At 33.8% G+C, this 24,341-nt stretch overlaps 2 long non-coding RNA genes across 2 annotated transcripts; both read left to right on the top strand.

Moving 5' to 3' along the window:
• The first annotated feature begins 12,203 nt into the window (after positions 1 to 12,203).
• LOC146904272 (uncharacterized) lies at positions 12,204 to 13,075 on the top strand. Its single transcript, XR_015018334.1, has 2 exons — positions 12,204 to 12,628; positions 12,828 to 13,075. It is a non-coding gene; the product is annotated as an uncharacterized LOC146904272 (long non-coding RNA).
• An 8,446-nt stretch (positions 13,076 to 21,521) lies between these two features.
• On the top strand, positions 21,522 to 23,310 carry LOC146904271 (uncharacterized). Its single transcript, XR_015018342.1, has 3 exons — positions 21,522 to 22,360; positions 22,454 to 22,695; positions 22,810 to 23,310. It is a non-coding gene; the product is annotated as an uncharacterized LOC146904271 (long non-coding RNA).
• The last annotated feature ends 1,031 nt before the right edge of the window (positions 23,311 to 24,341 follow it).

The raw sequence follows: 24,341 nt of genomic DNA, 5'->3' as shown, positions 1-24,341 counted from the left end.
TAAATCGAAATTTGATGTAAATAGAACACAATTTTTAGTCCTTTAAGTATTTTTTTTATCGCTTTGGTGTTAAGGGGTTAACCCCAAATGTCTAAGGTGGACCAACGCTATAAATAGTTCACCATAAACCTCGATAATTTTTTAATCTTAACCGTTTAAAGCAACTGTCATATCCAAGAATCATAGTCCGCTGCCGACTAGCTCTATCGTTTGATTTGTACAACAGTGAATATGAAAGGGATCGGATTTCATTTAAATTTTTTGCGTCTTGATATTTTCTTCAAGACGATAGAAAAAATGGCTGAGAGGGCAAAGCGATTAAAAAACTTTGTTGGTGGATTTGCTACCATTCCCTACATTTTTGCAGAAAGAGTTATTACAGTCTCTAAATGGCATTGAGAATCATTTGAGTCCTTGAGTTGTGACATGAAAAACACATCCTCTATTTTTGGTTGGGAACAATATAACAAAGATTCCATAGTTGAATATTGGAGAATAAACTGAATGGTAAAAAGTCACCAGGACCTGTTTCATCAATCTTGTTGGTGATGAGAACATTACTACTAGGACAGTTAATTTGTGAGGTTCCCCCCTTCTAGAGAATCATTTTTTAGTTTCTTTAAATTTTTATTATTACCAATTTTTACCTTCACCAACTATGATTTGTTATTATCATATGATGATAGTGAATTCTATAGTGCATGAGATTGCTTTGTTACAGGTCCATTCAATTGGGGAACTGTTTGTAGGATAAATATATATATTGTTATTCATTATGTAAGACTACCAGTCGTAAACGTTTAGGGTCTGGTATTGCTCAAAATCTCAATGGATTTATCGGATCATAACTCCAGACAACATAAAATCTATCGAGGGTTACGACCCGATCTTTTTTTTTTTTTTTTTGGATTGGAACGTAACACTTAGAGGTTGAGCAATCTGAGAGGGCATATAAAGCAACCAACTTGCCTTATCATACACATGATAAAACAACATGAAATCAATCACAAACAAGACATTGAAATTTGGGTTGTTACTATTTGAAGGTTGAAAATCATTAAATTATAAAAAAAAAATATTGTGTTGAAAAGCAAAACATATTTCTTGTAATAATAGAGCATTACCAAATAAAGACAAGTTGCTTAAAAGGAACAAGGTTGTGTCTTAGTTTGAGTTACAACTAGGAGATATTAACATGATTGCATTCAATGTTTAAAAAGTGAAAAAAAATCCTTAAGAAAGAGAATGAGCTAGATGTAGCTATCGGATTGACAGTAAACTGCTGTAATTTTTGTGTGCTTCTATTCCTTTACTTTACTATGGCTATAATTATTCTTGCAACTAGTTAGTATAAATTTGTTCTTAAAAAATCTTTTTTTCATAGGATTCAAAATATTCTTTTGTATACTCTAAGTGCTTATGAGAAAGAACCGGAGTAAATAGTTGATTTTTCAGGATTAACTATTTGTCCATATGGTAATGCATATCTATGGAAAATATTTTTAGGGCCTGAAATGAAGATATGTTTCCTTGACATGACACCATAATATTCTTGCAACTAGTTAGTTGAAATTTGCTATGTACTTGAAGAAATTTTAAGACATTGCTTCATAGTTCTTTCATACATTGTTATCATCAAAACCTTATAGACATTGCTTCTAAAATCCACTTTGGTTCAACAATGACATTAGCTATGTACTTGAAGAAATTTTAAACAAACATTCAATATTCATACTATTTTCACACTTTAGAGATCTTTCAAGGTTATAATATGCTTATGTTAAGGTGAGATATATTTAGGAAAGTAAGCTGCAAAACAACTTGGAGTTAGATTTTAACCTAAGGATCCCTAAATCGTGAACTATTTCCAACTTTCATTCTCTGCATCAAAGCAAGATGGGTAATAGTAAAACTGCGTATTCTTTTTATTTTTGACGAAACCAATGTTGGCTTTTGATTATCTATATATTTTTTTGTGTGTAGACCCACTTTTTGTGTTTTTTCTACATTTCTCACTCTTTTTCTTTCTTTTGACAACTAAGTTCTATTGGTACTCCACCTCAAACTTAAAATGTTGTTAATTCTAAAGAGCAACTCCAAACTTAGTTTCAAATCATACCAAGTCCTTTAAAATTTCTATCTAACTACAAAATAAATCAAATAGATGACATTACGGGGGTTCAAACTTGTTCGTCACTTAGCAACAACAAAATAAATAGGCTAAACTGCATTTTTTGCCCTCTAAGTTTCATAGTGTTGCGATTTTGGCCCCCTATTAAAAAAATGGCAAAACTCACCCCCATGTTTAGGGAAATATGCTCTTTTGACCCGCTCACATAAGGGACATATGATCTTTTGACCCCTTGTCTTCTCAAAAAGTTGCGATTATGACCCCTTTTTTGGGACATGTGGCGTCTTCTCAGCAATTTTGGGACGAAAGGGACCAAAATTGCAAATAGATGGCCAAAATCGCAACATAAAGGGATTTAGTAAAGGATAATAATAATAATAATAATAATAATAATAATAATAATAATAATAATAATAATAATAATAATAATAATAATAATAATAATAATAATAATAATAATAATAAAAGGGTAGCTTGAAAAGGCTCAAGGTAAAAAAAAAGTGTCTCGTGTGTAAAATAATATGACTTGTAGTCCGTAGAGAACGAAGAACACACATATTGAAAGAACTATAGTAAAAGGTGAAAGGTATTTGGCTCAAAGTCTCATCAATTATGCTATACAGCAAAGATACGATACAGTGGTTATGATAAATATCTTTCGCAGTAAGCTCTAATAGTTATCGTGCTCCTAAATTTTTGGGGTAAGTCAGCCTTCTGATGTAATGGTCTAAAACAACTTATGAGACTAAAACAATTTGAATTTTTTTGATATGGAAATGTAATGTAATTCATGCGAAATTTAAAATGAACAAAGTTACTAGTACCAACATCACTAGGTCAACGATAATGGATTTCCTTCTCCAAAGTATGGGTTCTACAAACATGGAGAAGTATCCGTATTAGGTACGCTCCCGTACCAGCTACGCATACGGTACTTGTAAGTTACGTACCGAACCGTATCCCTTTTTACTTAGTTGTTTCGTTGTGGCTGGTGCACAAAAACGTACAGGCGGTGGAAAAATAACCAAAATTATTGTTTTTTTATTGTATTTCAATTCTCTCTCTTGCTTTTGATGAAAATAGTAGAGGGGGTGCACAAAAAAAAACTTTGAAGCAACACGATGATAGAAGTGTGGTTAAACACATGATCAAAATACAACTAGTATGATACTATTTTTTATTATAATTGATTTTATTATAATTGATTTTTTTCTAAGTATGTTTTTACAACAACAATGGTAGTAATTCACTTGAAAAATCAATTTTTTAATTTTTTTATATTTTATATCAACGTACTCGTAGCTTCATTTTTTTTTTAAATTTATCATGTTACACACAGGTACCGGTACTCGATACAGATACCGTAGCCATACCTATGCTTCATAGATTTCCTTCCAGAATACTTCACTCGTAATTGAGTTAGTGACCGCATATTTAATTTTAATGTTCCTCCTAGAATATTTGAGTTATAATTGAGTAAAAAACCATGAATTTTATTCTAGAATAGCTGTGTAAAAATTAACTCGCCAACCAGAACTTTACTACTAGAATAGTTTAGTTATATCTGAGTTAACTACTACTACCTCCGTCTTTAATTATAAGACTCTTTGGAGAATTTTTTTGTCCCTTTTTATAAAACCTCTTAGCTATTTTCAATTATATTAATTACTTATTTCTTTATTTACATATCCTTATTTTATTATACATTTTTTTCTTCAATCAACAATATATTATACATTTTTTTCTTCAATCAACAATATATAGTATGCTGAAAAAATAAAGAGACTCTCTCTCAAAGCATAAAATTGTAAAAATAATAGTAATTACAAACAAATTTAATAAAAAATATAAGCTTTATTAATTTCCGTGATTTGCTAAAATAGTGTTATAAATACGGACATATGTAGTATTTTCTTTTACAATACACAAGTCATAATTCGGTTAGAAACAATGAATTTTTATAAGATTCCTTCTAGCAAGGCTGACTTATAACTATGTCTCGTACAATGGATTTACTTCTAGGATAGTTGAGTCATAACTGAGTTAAAACCTATGAACTTATTTCTAAAATAGTGGAATTAAAACCAAGTAAACAGTTATGGATTTCGTTCTTGGGTAGTCAAGTCATAACTTAGTTAACAACTATGAATTTACTTCTAAAATAGTGGATTTAAAACCGAGTAAACAGTTATGAATTTCCTTCTTGAAAATTTGAGTCATAGCTGACATAGAAGCTATGGATTTACTTCTAGAATAGCTGATTCATAACTGCGTCAGCATCCACGGTTTACCTTTAATGTTCCATCTATAATAGCTTAATTATAACTAAGTTGGCAACTTTGGATTTCCTTATGACTTAGAAACTTTAGATTTACTTCTAGAATAATTTCATCAAAATTAAGTCAACAATAATTGATTTCCGTTTAGAATACTTGAGTCACAATGGAGTTATAAACCACATATTTAGTTTTAATGTTCCTTCCATAATAATTGATTCATAATTGAGTCGGCAATTATTATAATTATAATTTTACTTATGATGATCATTGTAGAGTAGTTAACTGAATCAACAACAATCATAATTAATTTACTCTAAAAGTTTCTTCTAGAATATCTGAGTCATAACATTGTCACACTTGTTTCTAGAATATATCATGATAGCACATATTTACACCTATAAAACTAAAGCTAATATCCAGATTTTAGGCATTGTATTGAAGTAGTTCTATAACTATAATTTTAAATCAATACTTCAAAGTATTATCTCTCTATCATTTGGTCTTTTGTCTTTATCTTTTCTAAAAGTCTCCTTTCTCACACACTATTGAAAATCCTATACTAAAAAGATGTTTTTTTTATATTAGTTTTCAGTTATTTTTATTATAAAATAAGCATTCACTTAATATCAACACAAGCCACTGTTTTTTTTTTCCACAATGACTTCTACACCAACTCCTCAGCCAAACTACTCCTTATTCCCTGCTCTAAGACCTGTTGAAAACAATCGAAATCACAATCACCACAATACTCATAAACGGCATAAAACCTGTTGGTCTTCTTCCTAAAAGTATGCACCTGTAGCTGCTGTTGCTGTAGCTGAATTTGGTGAAAATGAATGTTGTTGCTGGTGGTGTTCAATCTGTTGGCAGTGGAAGAGCTGCATCATATTCCTCCGCGATGGATTCTTTATTGGATGGTAGGAAATCATGGCTTCCACATGAGTTCTCTAGAAGGAAGTCCACCCGTCTTGCCGCGAAAATGCAGTCTGGAATGCCTAGGGTAACCCCAAACAAGCATGCTCACGGCAATGCTGCAGATGAGGTGCTTTGCTGTCTCTTCAAAGTTGGTAACAATATTGCTGATAGTGATAATAATTTAATTGCATATGAACATAAGTTAAGCGTGGTTGAAGATTATATTTATATAAAGAGTTTGCTAATACTGGTCACTTATTGTTTAACGTTACATGCTTTGATTTTACTGTAAGGAAGCAAAATGGAAGGGTTGCTAAGGGTAAGCTAGTGAGTACTATGATTGGTACTCTTGGTAGGTTAGGAGAGATTAATCTTTCTCTGAGATTGTTTGAAAGTGCTAGTTTTGAAGGGCATGGAAACACCATGTATTCCTTACAATTCATTGATAGATGCTGGTGCAAAAGGGCTAGCAGATTTTGATGTCGTTGTTAAGTTTTATAATGAACTGCTAGGGAGAGGCATATAATGCCAGAACTGTTTACTTACAATTCACTTCTCTCTGTTTGCGCCCCAAAGGGCATGTGGGAAATGGCTCAAAAGTTATTGAGAGAAATGGATAGCAAGGGTATTGTTCGTGATGTGTTTACTTATAACCCATATTGATTGGAAAAGTGTTAAGCATTTTAATAGACATATTTTTTTCTCATCATGTGTCTATTAATGCCCTTACACAATGTGTCCAAATATGTGTTATAAGTAAACACATCATGAACAATACCCTTGCTATCCATTTCTCTCAATAACTTTTAAGCCATTTCCATGCCCTTTGGGGCGCAAACAGAGAGAAGTGAATTGTAAGTAAGCCGATCTGGCACTATGCCTCTCCCTAGTAGTTCATCATAAAACTTAACAACGACATCAAAATCTGCTTGCCCTTTTGCGCCAGCATCCATCAATGAGTTGTAAAACAATCTCAGAGAAAGATTAATCTCTCCTAACCTACCAAGAGTACCAATCATAGTACTCACTAGCTTACCCTTAGCAACCCTCCCATTTTGCTTCCTTACAATAAAATCAAAGCACTTAACTACCAACAATAAATGACCAGTATTAGCAAACTCTTTAAGCATATAAATATAATCTTCAACCACCCTTACCTTATGTTCATATGCAATTAAAATATTATCAATATCAGCAATATTGTTACCAGCATTGAAGAGACAGTAAAGCACCTGATCTGCAAATTTGTTGTGAGCATGCTTGTTTGGGGTTACCCTAGGCATTCTAGAGTGCAATTTTGCAGAAACCAGGTGGACTTCCTTCCAGAGAACTAAGGTGGAAGCATGATTTCCTGCCATCCAATAAAGAATCCATTGCGGAGGAATATGATGCAGCTCTTCCACTGCAAACAATTTGAACATCACTAGCATCATCAGCCTTTTCATTTGCACCATATTCAGCTACAACAACAGCAGCTACAAGTGCATACTAAGGAAGAAAACCAATAGTTTTTATGCCGTTTATGAGTATTGTGGTGATTGTGATTTCGATTGTTTTCAATAGGTCTTGGAGCAGGGAATACGGAGTAGTTTGGTGGAGGAGTTAGTGTAGAAGTCATTGTGGAAAAAAAAGAGAACAATGGCTTGTGTTGGTATTAAATGAATGCTTGTTTGAGTTTTTGAGTTGGTGTGAAGAGAATTCTAGAAGATGATGGGCCATATCCAGATTGTATTTATATTGGTGAACGAAGGCCTCGCCCAAATCATTGAAAGTTTGGATATTAGCACTGTCCAAACTCATGTACCACTTCAAGGCGGCACCAGTCAAAGTATCTTGGAAATAGTGGATATTAGCACTGGTCCCTCTGTTCCGAAGATGGTAAAACCCCTCAACATTGTACCGCCAGCAGAACCTATGAAGAAAACTGCAGTTAAGTCCACATCTAAGAAGAAGAAGACTACTAAGAAGGGTGAATCCAAGGTAGCCCTACCCATGACAGATCTTTATGAAAAAGAGAATCCATTTAAGGCCACTGAGAAAGGTTCCGCTGCTCGTGATACTGATGCTGGAGACGATCCCAAGAATTCTGCAGATGTTGCAGCACGTAGCCGGGAAAAAGGTAACCCTGATTCAACCCTAATTCCTGATGAACCTGTATCTGGTAGAAAACTAGGGTTAGAAGACTTGAATGATGCTATAGAAAGTACTGAGAACGTGAATGTGGATAACCCTGAAAAAGAGACTGGTACTGAGGTCTCTGTTGAAAATACTCCAAAAGAAACTGACTGTCAAGTTAATGTTGGACCAGATGTTGACATATCTTTGGGCCAACCTGTCAAACCAAATAGTGAGGAGGATATTGCTGGTGACAAACAGGATCATAGTATTGAGGCAGACACTGAGGAGGATGAGAACCCTGATAACACCATTAAAAAGTCTCAATCTGGAGATAGTAGTATTCACTCTGAGGAGGAAGAAGAAGAAGTGAATTCTAGTGATAAAGATGGAAATAATGTTGTGGTAAATGTTGATGATCTAGAATCGGATGATATTCCTCTGGCTCAGACCCTGGATGATAGTGTAGCAAAGAGACTCAGAAGTAACAAGGGAAAAGCAGTTCCCTCTGTTAACAAAAGCTCCAAGAAGACTGCTGCTGCAACAACAGAAACCCCAAAAGGCAAGGCAAAGATGACTGGTGTTGGTCCCAGGAAGAGTTGGAGTAAGGTGATTGTGAAAGGTGGTGGTAGTAGTTCTACGAAAAGAAAGGTTGTTTCCTTAAGTGAGTCTGAGTATGATGCTGAGATGGATGTGCTGAACATCACTCTAGAATCCAAGAAAGCTGATGGGAAGAAGTACTTACTAACTGTGGAAGATGTGCCTATTGACAATGTGCCCTTTCATCTTCCAAGCTTTGCTCAGAGGTGGAAGTTCATTTACCATAGGAAGCTTGCTTTGGAAAGATAGTTAAGTGAAGAAGCTTTGAAGATTGAGGAGGTTATGAGTTTAATCAGAGAGGTTGGTCTGGAGAAAACTGTGTGCAAGTTAGGAGAGTGCTATGAAAAGCTTGTTAGAGAATTCTTAGTGAACATTCCAAAGGATTGTGATAACCCTCTTAGGAGAGATTATCAGAAAGTGTACGTTAGTGGAAAATGTGTAAACTTCTCCCTCAACATCATCAATAATTTTCTAGGTGTTGAAGGAGGAGCTGCTGAGGCGGAGGCTACTGACAATCAGAACTGCAAAGAGATCACGACCAATAAAGTGAAGGTGTGGCCAAAGAAAGGAAAAATTTCTTCTGGGAAGCTGAGTTTGAAGTATGTTGTGCTCAACAGAATTGGGGCTGCTAATTAGGCGCCTATCACTCATTCATCTGATATTGCCACAGGTTTGGGTAGGTTCATTTATGCAGTAGGAACAAAAACTAAAATGGATATTGGTAGATATGTATTTGACCAGACTGTGAAGCATGCCAAATCTGATGCTGTAAAATTTCCCATTGCTTTTCCCACCTTGCTTTGTAATATTATGATGAGTCAACATCCAGATCTCGTTTCTGCTGCTGATATGGCCATGAAGAGGGAATATTCTCTTACCTTTCATTAGAAACTGTTTGTAGATAATCATGCTCCAGATCTTGTTGGAACATCTGTTCCTGCTCCTAATACAGGGTTTATGACAAAGGAAGAGATTATTGTAGCTTTGAAGGACACCTGTGTTATGCTGGATGAAAGGAAGGCTCAGTTTGAGCTCATGATCTCTACTCTGGAAAGGAAGGATATTGGTACAGAAGTTGAGGAAGATGTATGTGAGAAGGAAGCAGAAGATGAAGAGGGCTCTGGCAATGAGGATGAGGATGCTGATGACAAGGATGAAGAAGAAGCATCTAGGAGCAGCTCTGAGGTAGAAGAATGAATGTTTTTGTTCCTTTATATTTTGTTGTTTTCCATTTGATTTGTGGGCTATGCCCTGGATAATTTGAGCACTTTAAGTGCTATGGTTTGTAACAACATATTTTCCTGCACTTTATGTTTCTTGGTACTCTTGTTTTGAACATCTCATGCTTTGAAGATTTGTTTCTCTGTTATACCTCTTTATGGCTTTAATCGTTTGACATATTTTATGGCTAAAAAGAGGGAGTAGATATCTATGTCATGATTGTTATCAGTACCATGAGTGCTATGTTTTTGATTCTGTTCTTATGAAGAACTCCTGAGTTGTGTGGTCATACGATAGTAGGATGATTAGCAGATAATGTGCCTGTTGCTGTTGAGACATCTAATTCTGGTATTCTGGTATCTATGTTTGTCTCTTACGGTTATCTGCTTGTATATGCTGAAGCCTTCCCTGTTAAGTTGGATGTGTTTATGCATGCATGTTTTTATGTTGCACTAGGAGTTTGAACATAATTCTGCTTAGTATGCATATATTCAAGGGGAGTATTAGAATATTGTTTGTGCTCCTTGAGGGGGTGTAATTCTCTGTGTTCCTAAATGTTCCTTTGGATGATGGAACATCCTGTTTGAGCTACTGAATGCTGACTGGGAATTTATTTTTCCCATGATTTTATGAGTAGCGTGTTGTGACAGTTGACTGTCTGTTTAGGATGATATATAAATTTATTTCTCCTTATGTGTCCGCAGCTGCAAGACTCTGATTTTCGAGTATGGTACCTGTTTCTCTTACCTACTGTTTCATATGATGATTATTTGTGAAAAATTGTGAAAGTAGGTTCTGAGATCTGTGATATACTTCTTCTAAGTCCTGAAGATTATGTGTGATGACTGAAGAACTATATTTATGGTACCTATTGGTAATTTGAGGTTGTGAACCTTTCTTCAAGGTAGATTTTTTTTGAGAAGATTGAAGGAAAGGTTGCGTGTGTTATCTCTCCGGTTTGATTGGATTGGCCTCAAGTTGTTTTAGCCAAAAATTTACCAAAGGGGGAGATTGTTGGATATTTGTATGTTGGCTTCACTTTTGCCTAAAACAAATATTCACTTCAGATGTGGAACACAATGTTCCAACATCCAGGCTTGGTATCTGTGTTCTGTGTCTTGCCTATGTTTACGCACGCGTTCGCTTGTTTTAAGGAATCCACGCCAGCATTTGTGTTGGTCAAACAGTGTGTAGTTATGAGAAGATCAGAACATATTTGATTTCCTGAGGAAGTGGTAACGACTTAGGAAAGTCTTTGAAGGTGATCATAATGTTCCTATTAATGTGCCTACTTTTTAGGAGTTTCCTTATCCGGTCATGTTGACTGAGTAATGGATCACCAGTTTGATCTGAAGCCCGAATAAGTTTCTGACCCGCATTGCTTCAGTATTTAAACAAGGCTGCAAGACCTGGAGAATCATTCAAGCCATCATTTTGAAGAATAGATCATCTAGGATTTTGAGTCTTTTAATTGTGAGCCTTTAGTGTATCATCTTGATGCATGTTTAGGACTGTGTTTTGAGTTGTAATTTGTGCACTACTTTGAAGCTTTTAAGCAAGGAGTTAGGTAGTCTGTGAACTGCACCAAAGCTGTGAAGCACGGTTGCAAGTTGTTGTGTTTTGAAGGTAACTTCATTTTATAAGTGTCTGTAATTTGAAAATCACAAGGGTTGTGATCAGTTGTAAGGGAGTGAGATGGGATCTCAGATCTAGGAGTTCCTAGGTTGAAATCTGGTTGGGGTAGGTCCTAGGTCATTAGGGCAAACGTGGTTTGCTGAGAGCTTTTGAATACGGACTACACTAGTGGATTTCCTTCCAGGCTTGGTAGCCCCCAGAGTAGGTGACGTTGCACCGAACTGGGTTAACAATCTCTCTGTGCCTCTTTTACTTTTATGTTTATTGTTTTACTTGTCTTTTGTTAGCTTAATGTTCCAAACTTTTTGTTCAACATCTGCTTCTGTGTAATTGGTGTTGGAATATCGCATAGAACATCATAAGTCTAACGTGCCAGAATTTCACTTTATTATTTGGTAAATGATTTGGTAGACTTGCCTAGTCTGACCATCAGGTACTCTGGATTGAGTGACGTAAAATAATCACCCGCTAAACTATTGGGCCAGTTTGGACAAACCCGCTAATTTCCGGTTTGAGTTGGGTTGGATATTAGGTTACCCAAAATATAATTTTTTAATATTAAACGATTAAATGATTGGTTCTCATATTTACTTTTTTAATAAAAATTACTCAACTTTCATTTATTTTTTTTAAAATTGTGTAACACATTTTCACTATATTTTCATGTAAAAAAATTAATAAATGATAATATCAAATAATAAATTTCATCTTAAAGTACTTGCAACAAACTAAAGTTGCATGACATAAAATTGCATTACATCAAAATAACCAAAATGTATGACATCATAATTTGTAACTCTAGCCTGTTTTGATTTTCAATATAGAGAATGTCTTGTGTCAAATTTGAAAATTAGATTTGATTTATGATTAATTTTTTTTTGTGTTATCCTTCTTCCATTGAAAATAAAAATAAATATGTTAGCATTATTGGGCAAGTGCGTTTATTGGGTTTGAGACAGGTTTTACCCGAAATCCGTTATTTTTTTTTTATGGATTTTCAATTTTAAAATCATACTCAATCAATTACCCAACCCAGTTTTTTGGATTTTTTGGGTGGATTTGACCGGGTTTTCCGGGTTGACCTAACCCATGTACACCCGTAATGTCAACTCATTCATTGAATGTGGACAAGGGAGAATTTAAATAAATTAACATTAGTAAATTAATTATTACATATAATTAATGTTTCTTTTAGAATTAGTTGAGTTTATCATAATTGAGTCATACACAAGTCATAATTTTCAATCCATATCTCTCTTCAACTAATACATGTTTCTTCTAGATAGTCTAGTCATAGCTGAGTCATAAGAGAGTCATGCTTGCTTTTAGATGTATCAACATACGACATATTTGGGTCTATAAAAAATGAGGTAAGAACCAATATTTGGTCATAGCATTAGAGTTGTTCTATAACATCTTTCTCACAACATTTTTTTTTTCTTTTCTCATCAAAAACTTTCATAGCTAAAACACACTATCAAAAAAAGTTTTGCTCACAACAATTTAGCTTAGATTCTGAATGGATTTGTATCCTCATCTTGTGTTTGAATTAACACATAGCGGTTCATAATCATTCTAAAACCATTCACATTTATTTGAACCTATTAAATTCTTTTGAAGTTTTAAATTTCAATACTTAATTTTAATGCTGAAAGGGTGGGCATGGTTGGAAGAAATCTCAGTCATTTAGATCTGTGTCTTTAGTGTTTCTTCAGCATCAATTGTGATTCAGGTATGTAGTAGGATGTAAATCTGGCACCAGATATCAAAACTGATTGTTATTCGGTTAGTTTAATTTATATTTTATTTCAATATTCAAATCCATAATTTGAAATCAAAAATCAAAATAAATTGTGCTTACAAATTATATTAATTTGACTTGTGAATTAGAATTGTAATATAAATTGTGAATTTCTGAATCTTGTTTTCAGTTTGCAGGTTACAATTACAAGCTAAATTATGAAGGGCCTGTTTGGTTTGGAGTTTGCAAGCACAAACGCAAATGTGCGGGATTTCCAAAGCAAAACTACCATGATTTCTATAAGCTAGCATTTGAAGTTTTTGAGTTAACGTGGTGAGTTGCCGTCGTGGATTGAAAAACGTAAAAGCAAATAGGTACAAAGTCTGTAGAGATGAAAATTTTGTGGCTGTGAGTAATTAAAAGGTTAGCATTGACATATCTAATGATCTTGCCTTCTCCGTTTTATTAACATTGCATAATCATTCTTATTATGAGGATATCTCTTTCTTCCAACTTTAACTTTGACTATCAATTTTGAAGATAAATTTGTTTTATTAACTTTGACTATCAATTCTTATTAACATTGACATATAAATCTTTAAAGCATTTTGAAAGTGTATGAAAATCATGGAACCTCTTGTGTAAAAACCCTTATTTCATGAGCTTATTCCGCAAAATATTATTATGTCATAATCATTCTTATTATGAGGATATCTCTTTCTTCCAACTTTAACTTTGACTATCAATTTCGAAGATAAATTTGTTTTGTATCCACTTTATGGAAAAAAGTTTGAGAATAAGACAAAATTATATTGGTCAAATCCATATCAAGATGATGACCCTAAATTTGACGTAGTTTGATCTGAAAGTATTAATGGGATTACTTGACTAATTAGTTACTCCCAACAAAACAATAGAGTTGTACTATGGAACGCAGCTATCGAAGTATTTAAGGCTATTCCTACCAGCCTTCCTGAGATCGTATGCTTTATAGATGTCGAAATTACTCGACATGGTTTTGATTATGATTATATTAGAGATGACTATAAGTTGACTCAACCTAATGTCCAATTGAAATGGTTATGCTGCTAGTGATAGTGACATTAATGATATACTGTTAGAAAATAGATCTTATAACCTACGAAGTAACATTATGAGGAAACTTAAGTATGGTGTCCCTCATAATTAAAGAGATAACATAGTATGTCCTAGAATATTTTATTTGATCTATCTTCTTACATTATATCATGAATGTAATTGTCCCTATCATTGTCACCGAGTCAATTATAGATTACTTGTTGGATCTCCTTTTAGTTTTCTCTATTGAAACCATAACCAAAACCATGTCGAGCAATTTCAACAACCATATAAGGTGCAACTCATGAAGGCTGGTAGGAATAACCTTAATAACCTCGATAGCTGGCTGCCATAATACAATTCTATTATTTGCTTGAGAGTAACTAATTAGATGAAGAATCTCATTAATACCACCATATCCCACAACATCAAATTTAGGGTCATCTTCTTGAAATAGACTTGGGCAATCTAATTTCGTCTTATTCTTAAAGTTCTAATCATAAAGAGACTACAACATAAATTTATCATTGAAATTGATACTCAAAGTTTAATTTTGGAGGAAAGATTTCTCATCATAATAAAAAAGGTTATGGCATAAGAATATTTTTCATAACAATCCATGAAATAAGTATTTCTGAACAAGAGAAACCATGAGTTCCATACACATTCAAAAAGCTTCAAAGATTTGATAGATAATTTTGATAAAATGGAGAAGGCAAAAGTGATGGTGTTTAACGATACAAACATATCCAAAATTTCCAATGCAACAATGTTGTGATTTCAAGAAGCTAGCATTTGAAGCTTATACTATAACATGATGAATTGTTATAGTTTTAAAAATCCAACAAGACAGTTAGAAAAGAGAGACTAAGAAAGGAAATAGAAATGTTCCATAGACACCCTATCAATTCTTAAATCCACTTGACACCAATTGAAAAATCATTCAAGAATAAATAAAAATAATTTCATTTATTATCTAAAAACTTCTTTTATTTCGATTTATTTATTTTAATTTATTATTAATAATAGTCATGGTGTTTTACGTTGACCATCACAAGGTTGTTGGAGCATCGCCACTATCCATAGTAAGACCTTTGAAACTCCATCGTCGACCATTGTAAGGTCGCCAAAGCTGCACCATATTGATTGTCGGACGTCCACCATTGACCACCACTATGAAATAGAATAGTAGGTGTTAAATGAATATAGTCATTAAACGAGCATGTCTCACACCCTATAAAATTAAAGTGTGACTAAAACAACCTGGTCCACACAAATGTTTCCTCTTCTCACCCGTGTGAAGAAAAGGATAGTGTTCAACTTAAGGGATGGCAATTGGATCCAATTTCAATCTGGGCACCGGTAAAAATACTCATAATGGTGGATAAATATCTTCATTGTTGGGTCTTGACATAGGTAATTATCCTCACATTTGAATGGATATGAGTGTTGGTACAAACACTCTAGTGTCCAAATCGTCCTATAACCCGCACATATATTGACTATAACTATATATTATATAAGAATGCTAAAATTAATTAATCATAAGACTTTGATATTCATTGTAACATGCACTTTTTTTTAATACTTAATATGATTTTTGCTTGGAGGCAAAAGAAGAATGTTTCGATAATGATTTATGGTGGATAGGTTTGCAGGAGCTTATATAGATTCGTGTGTTACTCATTTTAATCAAATGGTGATTTGTTTAGAGGTAAAAAATTGAAGAAAACCAGACATGTTATTTGATTGTCTGTAGTGTGGTCTTTGTGGAAAATTAGGAACAATGTGATATTTGAAGGGTGTACAACAAGTATTAGCGCAGTTGTCTCAAAATTCTTGTACCCTTAGTACTCCCTTTAATATATTTCTTTGCTTATAACAAAAATTGTTTTAAATATATTTGACAATCATAATATTCTTATTGAAGAGAATAGTTCGTACATTTATCTCCCTTAAAAAAAATGTCTATCTATCTATCTGCTAATCACTTTGTGCCCTCTATATTTTTCTTATTCTTTTCTTTTCAAAACATTTTTTATAAACAAACGCATTTACAAATGGTTACTCTTGACTGTTATCTGAATCAAGTTTCAGATCGAAATTTGATGTAAATAGAACACAGTTTTTGGTATGATCGTACTTCTAATAACCATTGCAAGAAAATTGTGTTTTAACGTCAGTCAGAAACCCACTCTAACAGGGTAAAAATGGACGCAACACTAATTTAGCGTCAGATTAGCGTCCGTCAAGAAAATTTATGTTATTTATTATTGTTCTCTTTAAATCTTGGTACGTCATGTGGGGCTCTAATTCTAAGGGTAAGTTAGTTAGTATATTGATTAATACTCTAACCTATGTGCAAGATAAACGCTCCCTAGAATACCAATCAACATACTAATCAACTTCTCCTTAGAAAATCACTTTCTCTTTCCTCGGAGCAAAATCATAGGATGCACTTCCATCTATAGCACTTACTACACAACTTCATTTTTACGGAATTTTTGAGTTTCCTTTCAAGAATATCTATCAATTTCAATCTACAATCAATCAACCAAAATTCACAATACAAAATCTAATCTAAAATATTACTATCAATTAATCATAAATCACATATCCAAAAAATAAAATTTAACAGAATATGAATCAATTAAAGGTAGGTTATCATTTTCATGCAAATTGTGAGTTCCCTTTCGCCAGTATGTATCAAATTATCAATTCCAATCTACAATCAATCATTCAATCCAAATTCATAAATCAACATCTAATTTAACATGTTAAAAGTCCTATACAACACATCCAATGCCATGAATATAGTTTATAAACACAAATTTATTTTTGATTTGTTTAAATATGATTATATTTGATATAAAATTTACTGAGTAGAAAAAGAAGATATTATGTATTGCAATGAATAACTCAAATCAAATTAACGCCCACACTAAATTGTCTAGAATATTTAGCGTAAGCATTAACTTAGTACTTGATGCATTAAAATTACAACATAAATGAATATATACTAACTTTGTTTTTGAATATTTCACCAAAAGATGCACATTGCTAAATACATTATGGTTCCTATATTTCAGATTTTGCTTTAAAATATTCAGTTCTCGAGAGAGAACAAACATCGGAAAAACCAAGTATCAAAGTGTTCCAAATATTAGCAACTATATTCGTGCAGTCATCATGTAACATCCATATTTTTAGAAACCCGAACTGAGAAGCTTGTCTAGATAAAGAAGTTTGAAAATCCAGCAAGATGGGGAAGTGATTTGATTTATGCCTAATCAAGAGGAAACGGATAGAGAGTTGCACATGTCTAACCAAAAGTTGATTCAATATGACCTATTCCACTCTTTTTATCTGTGTCTTGAGCCTCTCCTACCATTTGTCCAAGTAAATTAGACTCCTATGGTTGGAACTTGAGTTCTCTCTAGAGTACTATGGTACTAACTGGAGACCTGACCTTCTAATTGGTGTTGAGTTGTATCTACAAATTCAGAGTCAGATTCATTTGAAATTCTTACTTCATCAACAAGCAAGTTATTATGTCCTTTTTTTTTTGAATCGGCAAATATTATTAAACGCCATCCCTGCAAGACGCAAGGTATGGACGAAACAAGATACAAATGGTGCCACATATAGACGGTACACCTTAACCACCTAAAAATGCCCCTGAAGATAAACCCACCAAAACACATCACCACCTAAAACAAACTCCAAATAAAAAAAACAAGCACTGTAAACACGATATCCACCACCGCCCATCGTCACTACTCACCCACAATGAACACCCTCAAAATAAAACTCCCGGAGCCCAACACCCAAGCTGAGCCACATTTTGAAGAGCACCCAAAGAACTGACTCCCGATCTCTAACCAACTTGAATCATGTCTTTCGTCTTACATATTGTGTGCTAGTTTTCGATGGGCCGATTCATTTGGATTCGAGATCGGGAGTCGGGGTCTAGCTGCAATCTTTGCGTGACTGGATTTGGTTTTTCTCTGGTGTACCGGGGCGAGGGGTGCCCTGGTAAGTTATTGTGTCCTGCATTCTCAACTTGATCAGTTAGGTGAATCAACTCAACAAGTGACCTATTTTGAGTATCCTTTTTCTTTATGAACTTCATTGCTTTTATTCGCTTCTGCATCTTTCTTTTGGTCATCAGTGCATTTATTTGCATTTTTATTTGAACTTTTGTGGCTGTCTGAGACCATTTCTTATAAATTTCTCAATGTTATGGCCAACCATTTTGCTGTTGTTAGAAAAAGCAGACAAATTATCATAATCCAGCAACAGAAAAAAATATCCATTTCTTTCAACTAGTACTTTGTACTTTTATTTTGTAGCCAAATCAATTATAACGCTGACAAAATGTCCAAAAGTTCTGTCATGGATAGGCTTGCTAGTAGCTGCATCTGAACATAAATGACTTCCCACACAGCTAGCAATTGCAGATAAAATTCTTGGGCACCAATATTATTGTTCTTGTGATAAACCATAAATGCGCACAGAAACCTAGGTTCAAATTCATCAAATGCTCATGCATGCAAACAATTTTCGCCTCCAGAGTTACTTCCCTTACTCTCCAAAAACTCTTATCACCATTTTATACTATCAACCAACAACATTTTAGCCGCTTCAGTAGTTAATTATGCCATCCATTCAACTCTGAAACCTGAAAAGATAGTCTTCCATGTAATCACCGATAAAAAAACTTATGCGGGTATGCACTCGTGGTTTACGCTAAATTTGACTGGTTGACTAGAGAAAATGTTCTTTTACTTGAAGCTGTAGAAAATCAAAATGGGATCAGGGATTACTATCATGGAAATCATTTAGCCGGAACCAATCTTAGTGACACGAGTCCACATAAATTTGCATCTAATTGCATCTAATAATTTAGCCGGAACCAATCTTACTTTAATCCTCATTATGTTGTGGATTAATAATGAGGATTAAAGTGTTCATCATAATTTTAAATTTTTCTTTGCAACATTTTAACTGGTTAGGGAAAACACAGCAAATTGATGGTGATGGAGCTTTGAAAAGGGCTAATGACACACTCCTTAATTGAACGGGATCTCCCTTCAAAATTGTTGATGGTAATTTGGGGAGATTAGTATCTTCTGGAGATTTGATGGCTACTTGGCTGAGACAACCTGGCGTTTTCAATTTGCTTGTTCTGAATGATGTCCTTAATCATTCTCAAGCTGCTGGTCCATCACATAATCATCCAGCTTTTGGAGTATAGATTGATACACGCTATAAGACTTCAAATCGAATGTTTGTCGGTTGTCTAGCCTGTGTCGATGTATGGTGCATGTTATTACGTTCAATTTTCTTTTTCAAATTATTACTAGTGTCGGAGCATAGTGTTCAGTGCCAGTGTCCGTGTCTGTGTCATAGAATACAAGTATCTTATTGCTTTTCTAGTTTAAAGTTCTTGAATTCAATGTCTTTGTATTTCTTTTTTCAGTGTCTTGTATTGCCCCGTTGTAGGGGAAAAATAATAATAATTAATGAATAATACTAGTTTGCTCCATTTGATACTTGGTCTTCTCTCCTTTCTTCAGTTTTATTATTTCATCATATATGTAAGAGTTATACCAATGCATATTACGTACGGGTACAGGTACCGGTACCCAATACGGATACCGTAGCCATACCAATTAATGCATCATAGATTTCCTTCCAGAATACTTGACTCATAATTGAGTTAGTGATCACATATTTAATTTTAATATTCCTCATAGAATATCTGAGTTATAATTGAGTCAAAAACCATAAATTTCTTTCTAGAATAGCTGTGTAAAAATTAACTCGCCAACCAGAACTTTACTACTAGAATAGTTTAGTTATATTTGAGTTAACGACTATGGATTTACGTTTAGAATAGTTGTCATAATGGAGTCACCGACAATTGATTTAGTTCTAGAATACTTGAGTCATAATTCAGTTAGAAACTATATATTTACTTCTAGAATAATCCAGTCAAAACTGAGTTAGCTATAATGAATTTCCTTATAGGATTGATTATTTAGAAACTATATATTTGCAATGATGGATTTATTTTTAGAATAGCCGAGTCAAAACTAAGTTTGCAGTTGAAGAGGGGGTGCAGTTTAAATCTAGGGATGGCAAAAAAATCCGCACCCGCTGATATCCGCCACAGATACAGAGTGTATACCTTAATGGTTATCCATGGGTAAAATAAACAGATATTTTAACTATCCATGGGTAATGCATGGATATTATGTTTTGTTAAAAAAAGATTTGTTTTTAATTTTCAGGTAATAGAAAATACAATTTTCTTTATAAATGTTATCCATGGATATTTGTATAAACCCACGGATAACTCAAATTCGTGGATTACCCGCTAAACGGATATTCGCGTGGATATGGATAGGGTACGGATTTCATATTTATACAACGGAGCGAACACGGATATCACACTATCAGCATCCATGAATATCCATTTACATCCCTATTTAAATCTAATATATAGATCATCAATACTACTACCTCCGTCTTGTATTATAAGACTCTTTTGAGAATTTTTTTCTCCCTTGTTATAAGACCTCTTTGCTATTTTCAATTTTATTAATTACTTATTACTTTACTTACATATCCTTATTTATTATACATTTTTTTCTTCAATCAACAATAGTATGTTGAAAAAAATAAAGAGACTCTCTCGCAAAGGATAGAATTGTAAAAATAATAGTAATTACAAACAAATTTAATACAAATTTAAACTTTCTTAATTCCCGTGATTTGCTAAAAGGGTGTCATAAATACGAACAGAGGTAGTATTTTATTTTACAATACACAAGTCATAATTCAGTTAGAAACAATGAATTTACTTATATTCCTTTTAGCATGGCTGACCTATAACTTTTTTTTTGGTGGTGGCCGAGATTTGAACCCCGGACCTTGCATATTTTTATCCATTGTCAATACCAACTGAGCTAAGCTCGCGAGGACGCTGACCTATAACTATGTCACCTACAATGGATTTACTTATAGGATAGTTGAGTCATAACTGAGTTAAAACCTAAGAATTTACTTCTAAAATAGTGGAATTAAAACCAAGTAAACATTTATGGTTTTCCTACATGGGTAGTCGAGTCATAACTAAGTTAACAACTATGGATTTACATCTAAATTTAAAACCGAGTAAGCAATTATGGCTTTCCTTCTTGGATACTCGAGTCATAACTGAGTTAACAACTATGAATTTAATTCTAAAATAGTGGTGTTTAAAAGTGAGTAAACATTTATGGATTTTCTTCTTGGATAGTCGAATCAAAACTGAGTTAACAACTATGAATTCACTACTAAAAATGAAAAAATTAGTGAGGGAAATTTAGAGACAGAAAACATGAAATCCCTCTCTAATTCCGTCACTAAATTTTGCGACCAAGTAATTTTTAAGGGATTGTATTTTTCCGTTACTAAACTTTGAATTTCCTTCTGACTTAGAAACTTTAGATTTACTTCTAGCATAGTTTCATCAAAATTAAGTCAACAATAATGGATTTCCGTTTAGAATACTTGAGTCACAATGGAGTTAGAAATCACATATTTAGTTTTAATGTTCCTTCCATAATAGTTGATTCATAATTGAGTCGGCAATTATTAAAATTATAATTTTACTAATGATGATCTTTGTAGAATAGATAACTTAATCAACAGCCATAATTAATTTACTTTAAAAGTTTCTTCTAGAATATCTGAGTCACAACATTGTCACCCTTGTTTCTGGAATTGATACATCGATAGATATGCTTGGAAGGAAATTCACAATTTGCATGAAAATGAAAACCTATCTTTAATTGTTTCATATACCGTTAAATTATATTTATTGGATGTATGATTTATGATTGTAATATTTTTGATTACATTTTGATTTGTGAATTTTGGTTGATTGATTGTTTATTGAAACTGATAGATACTCTTGAAAGGAAATTTCCTCCATGAAAATGACATTGTGTAAAGATGTCTTGAAAGTTTCACATTGTTATGATGATTGATATTCTTGGTTGGTTAGGAAGGGTTGATCATTCCCATAGGTTACAGAATTAATCAACATACTTACTAGCTTACCTTTAGCAACAACAAGTGTCCACTCTTCTCAAACTCCATAGGCAACTAATCATGATTATTAGCAGCATTAGTCAAGGCCATGTTGAAGAAGAAGAATGAAGCAAATGCAAAACGTTATCACAGCATCAATTATGGAGTTGAATGTGACCACATTTGGCCTGTTTCCTGTCTCTATGGAGTTAATGTTGAAATTAATGCATCAAGCCAAATGTGGTCACTTTCAACTCAATAATTGATGCATTTCAACGATCGCCAGCTTTGGAATATGGAGTTAATGGTTCTTCGCAATCCATTGAGTATCCGAGTGAACAAGCATCTTCTATGCTTATCGATGATGCTTTTCAGCATAAGACCGGGGATGACCGGATCTTGAAGATGTTTGAGAAACATGCTGCTGAAAAAGCTGGTCACATAAAGAAGGATGGAGGGGATGAGAGAAGACCAGCACTACATATTGTGTCTCTTCCAAAAAATGCATGAGCTGCACATTAAACTAGATGTTGTAACATTTTCATCAATTTTGAATGCTTGCAGGTAAATATACTTTGAAAATATTTTTTTTATTATCTTCAATTAAACATCTTTTGATAGTATGTATGTTGACATTCTCTCTTGAACATGTAACAGATCTAAATCTTATAATATGATGCAGTCGTTGCAATTCATTTGAGGAAGCTTCAAAACTGTTAGACGCGCTCCAATTGTTTGATAACCAGGTGTATGGTGTAACACATGGACTGTTCATGGGTTACAGAGGACAAGTATGGTTCCAGGCTCAAACTCTATTCGATGAAATGATGCGTATGGATTCTTCAACTGCATCCGCCTTTTATAATACACTCACAGGTATGGTGTGGCACTTCGGTCAGGTAAAAAGGCCAGCCATTAGAAAAAAATTGAAGTTTTTCGCATCAGTTAGTATTGTAAGAATTTTGCTCATTTTCAGAACTGAAGTTTAATAATAAAATTGATTTTGACATCAGAAACGCGGAGCTGAAGTGGTTGCAATTGAAGGAAGACGCCGAAATGTGTGGAAAAGGGAATCGTCAATTTCTTGCTTGGATTTTCACCTGATGTCTGTTGGTGCTGCTTGTGCAATGGTTCATTCATGGTTGCTCAATGTGCATTGTACGCATGAATAAGTATCATTGTGTCTATACATGCAATCAACAATTCTCTCATTTGTTAATATATATCTTCTTCTCATTTATGAATGCTATCAAGAATTGTAATAGTAAGAGCTAGATACATATTCATATAGTCGATCCTTAAACAGTGAAACATTGACACATGACGTGAACACTCACATTGACACTTAAACATAGTAATGATTTGAGAAAATGGAAATGAATACATGAAACTACACGTATTGGTGTTGAGTCGAAGACGGACACGGACACGGGTACGCCTTCCCTCTAAGTCTAGAGTGTTTGTTGAAACATTATACATAACATTGTGAATGGAAGATTATTTTACATAATTTCTCAGAATTTCAATCATCAATTTCTGCTTGCATTGAATTAATGATAATTAGGATTAAAGAGAAAAACAAGAATCAATGATATAGAAAGATATTGAATTCAAGAACATTAAAATAGAAAAGCAACAAGATACTTGTATTCTATGACACATTGACCCAGACATGGACACTAACACTGAACACTATGCTCAGACACTAGTAATAATTTGAAAAAGAAAATGAGCAGTGCTATTTAGCACGACTCAATCACCCATGACAACACACAAGATTCGAATCGACGGATGGCATACAATGCATGGGAGGAGAGAGAATTCAAGCAGTGCTGCCCATCATTCATCCAAAGGCTATGCATGTGTCGTGCGTTCTCGTGCATGTAATTGTGTCAGTCGAAGAAGCAATTTCCAAAAAAAATTGAATGTAATCACAGGTGCCATACATTGACACATGCTAGACACCAGAAAAACATTCGATTTGAAGTCTCATAGCTTGTATCAATCTATACTGCAAAAGCTGGATGATTATGTGATGGACCAGCAGCTTGAGAATGATTAAGGACATCATTCACAACAAGCAAATTGAAAATGCCAGGTTGTCTCAACCAAGTAGCCACCAAATCTCCAGAAGATACTAATCTTCCCAAATTACCATCAACAATTTTGAAGGGTGATCCCATTCCATTAAGGAGTGTTTCAATAGCCCTTTTCAAAGCTCCATCACCTCTGTTTTCCCCAACCAGTTAAAATATTTTAAAATTATGATCAAGACTTCAATCCTCAATATGGTGTGAGTTCATAGAAGAGACACATTCTCTAGCCCTTTCCTTAAAAAAAATCAACATGGTGATTTGTTTAGAGGTAAAAAATTGTAGAAAACCAGACATCTTATCTGATTGTCTGTAGTGTGAGAAACAACAAGTATTACTGCAGTTGTCTCGAAAATTAAGTTTTCACCTTTAGTGGGTTTGGAGTACCCTTAGTACTACTCCCTTTAATATATTTTTTTGTCTATAAAAAAATCGTTTTAAATACATTTATC

The sequence above is a fragment of the Medicago sativa genome, chromosome 7 (genome assembly GCF_051527215.1).
Source record: "Medicago sativa cultivar Bolivia chromosome 7, Bolivia_mono, whole genome shotgun sequence".
Lineage (NCBI taxonomy): Eukaryota > Viridiplantae > Streptophyta > Magnoliopsida > Fabales > Fabaceae > Medicago > Medicago sativa.
Note: the sequence above shows the minus strand (reverse complement) of the source record. Positions and strands in the feature narration are given on the sequence as shown.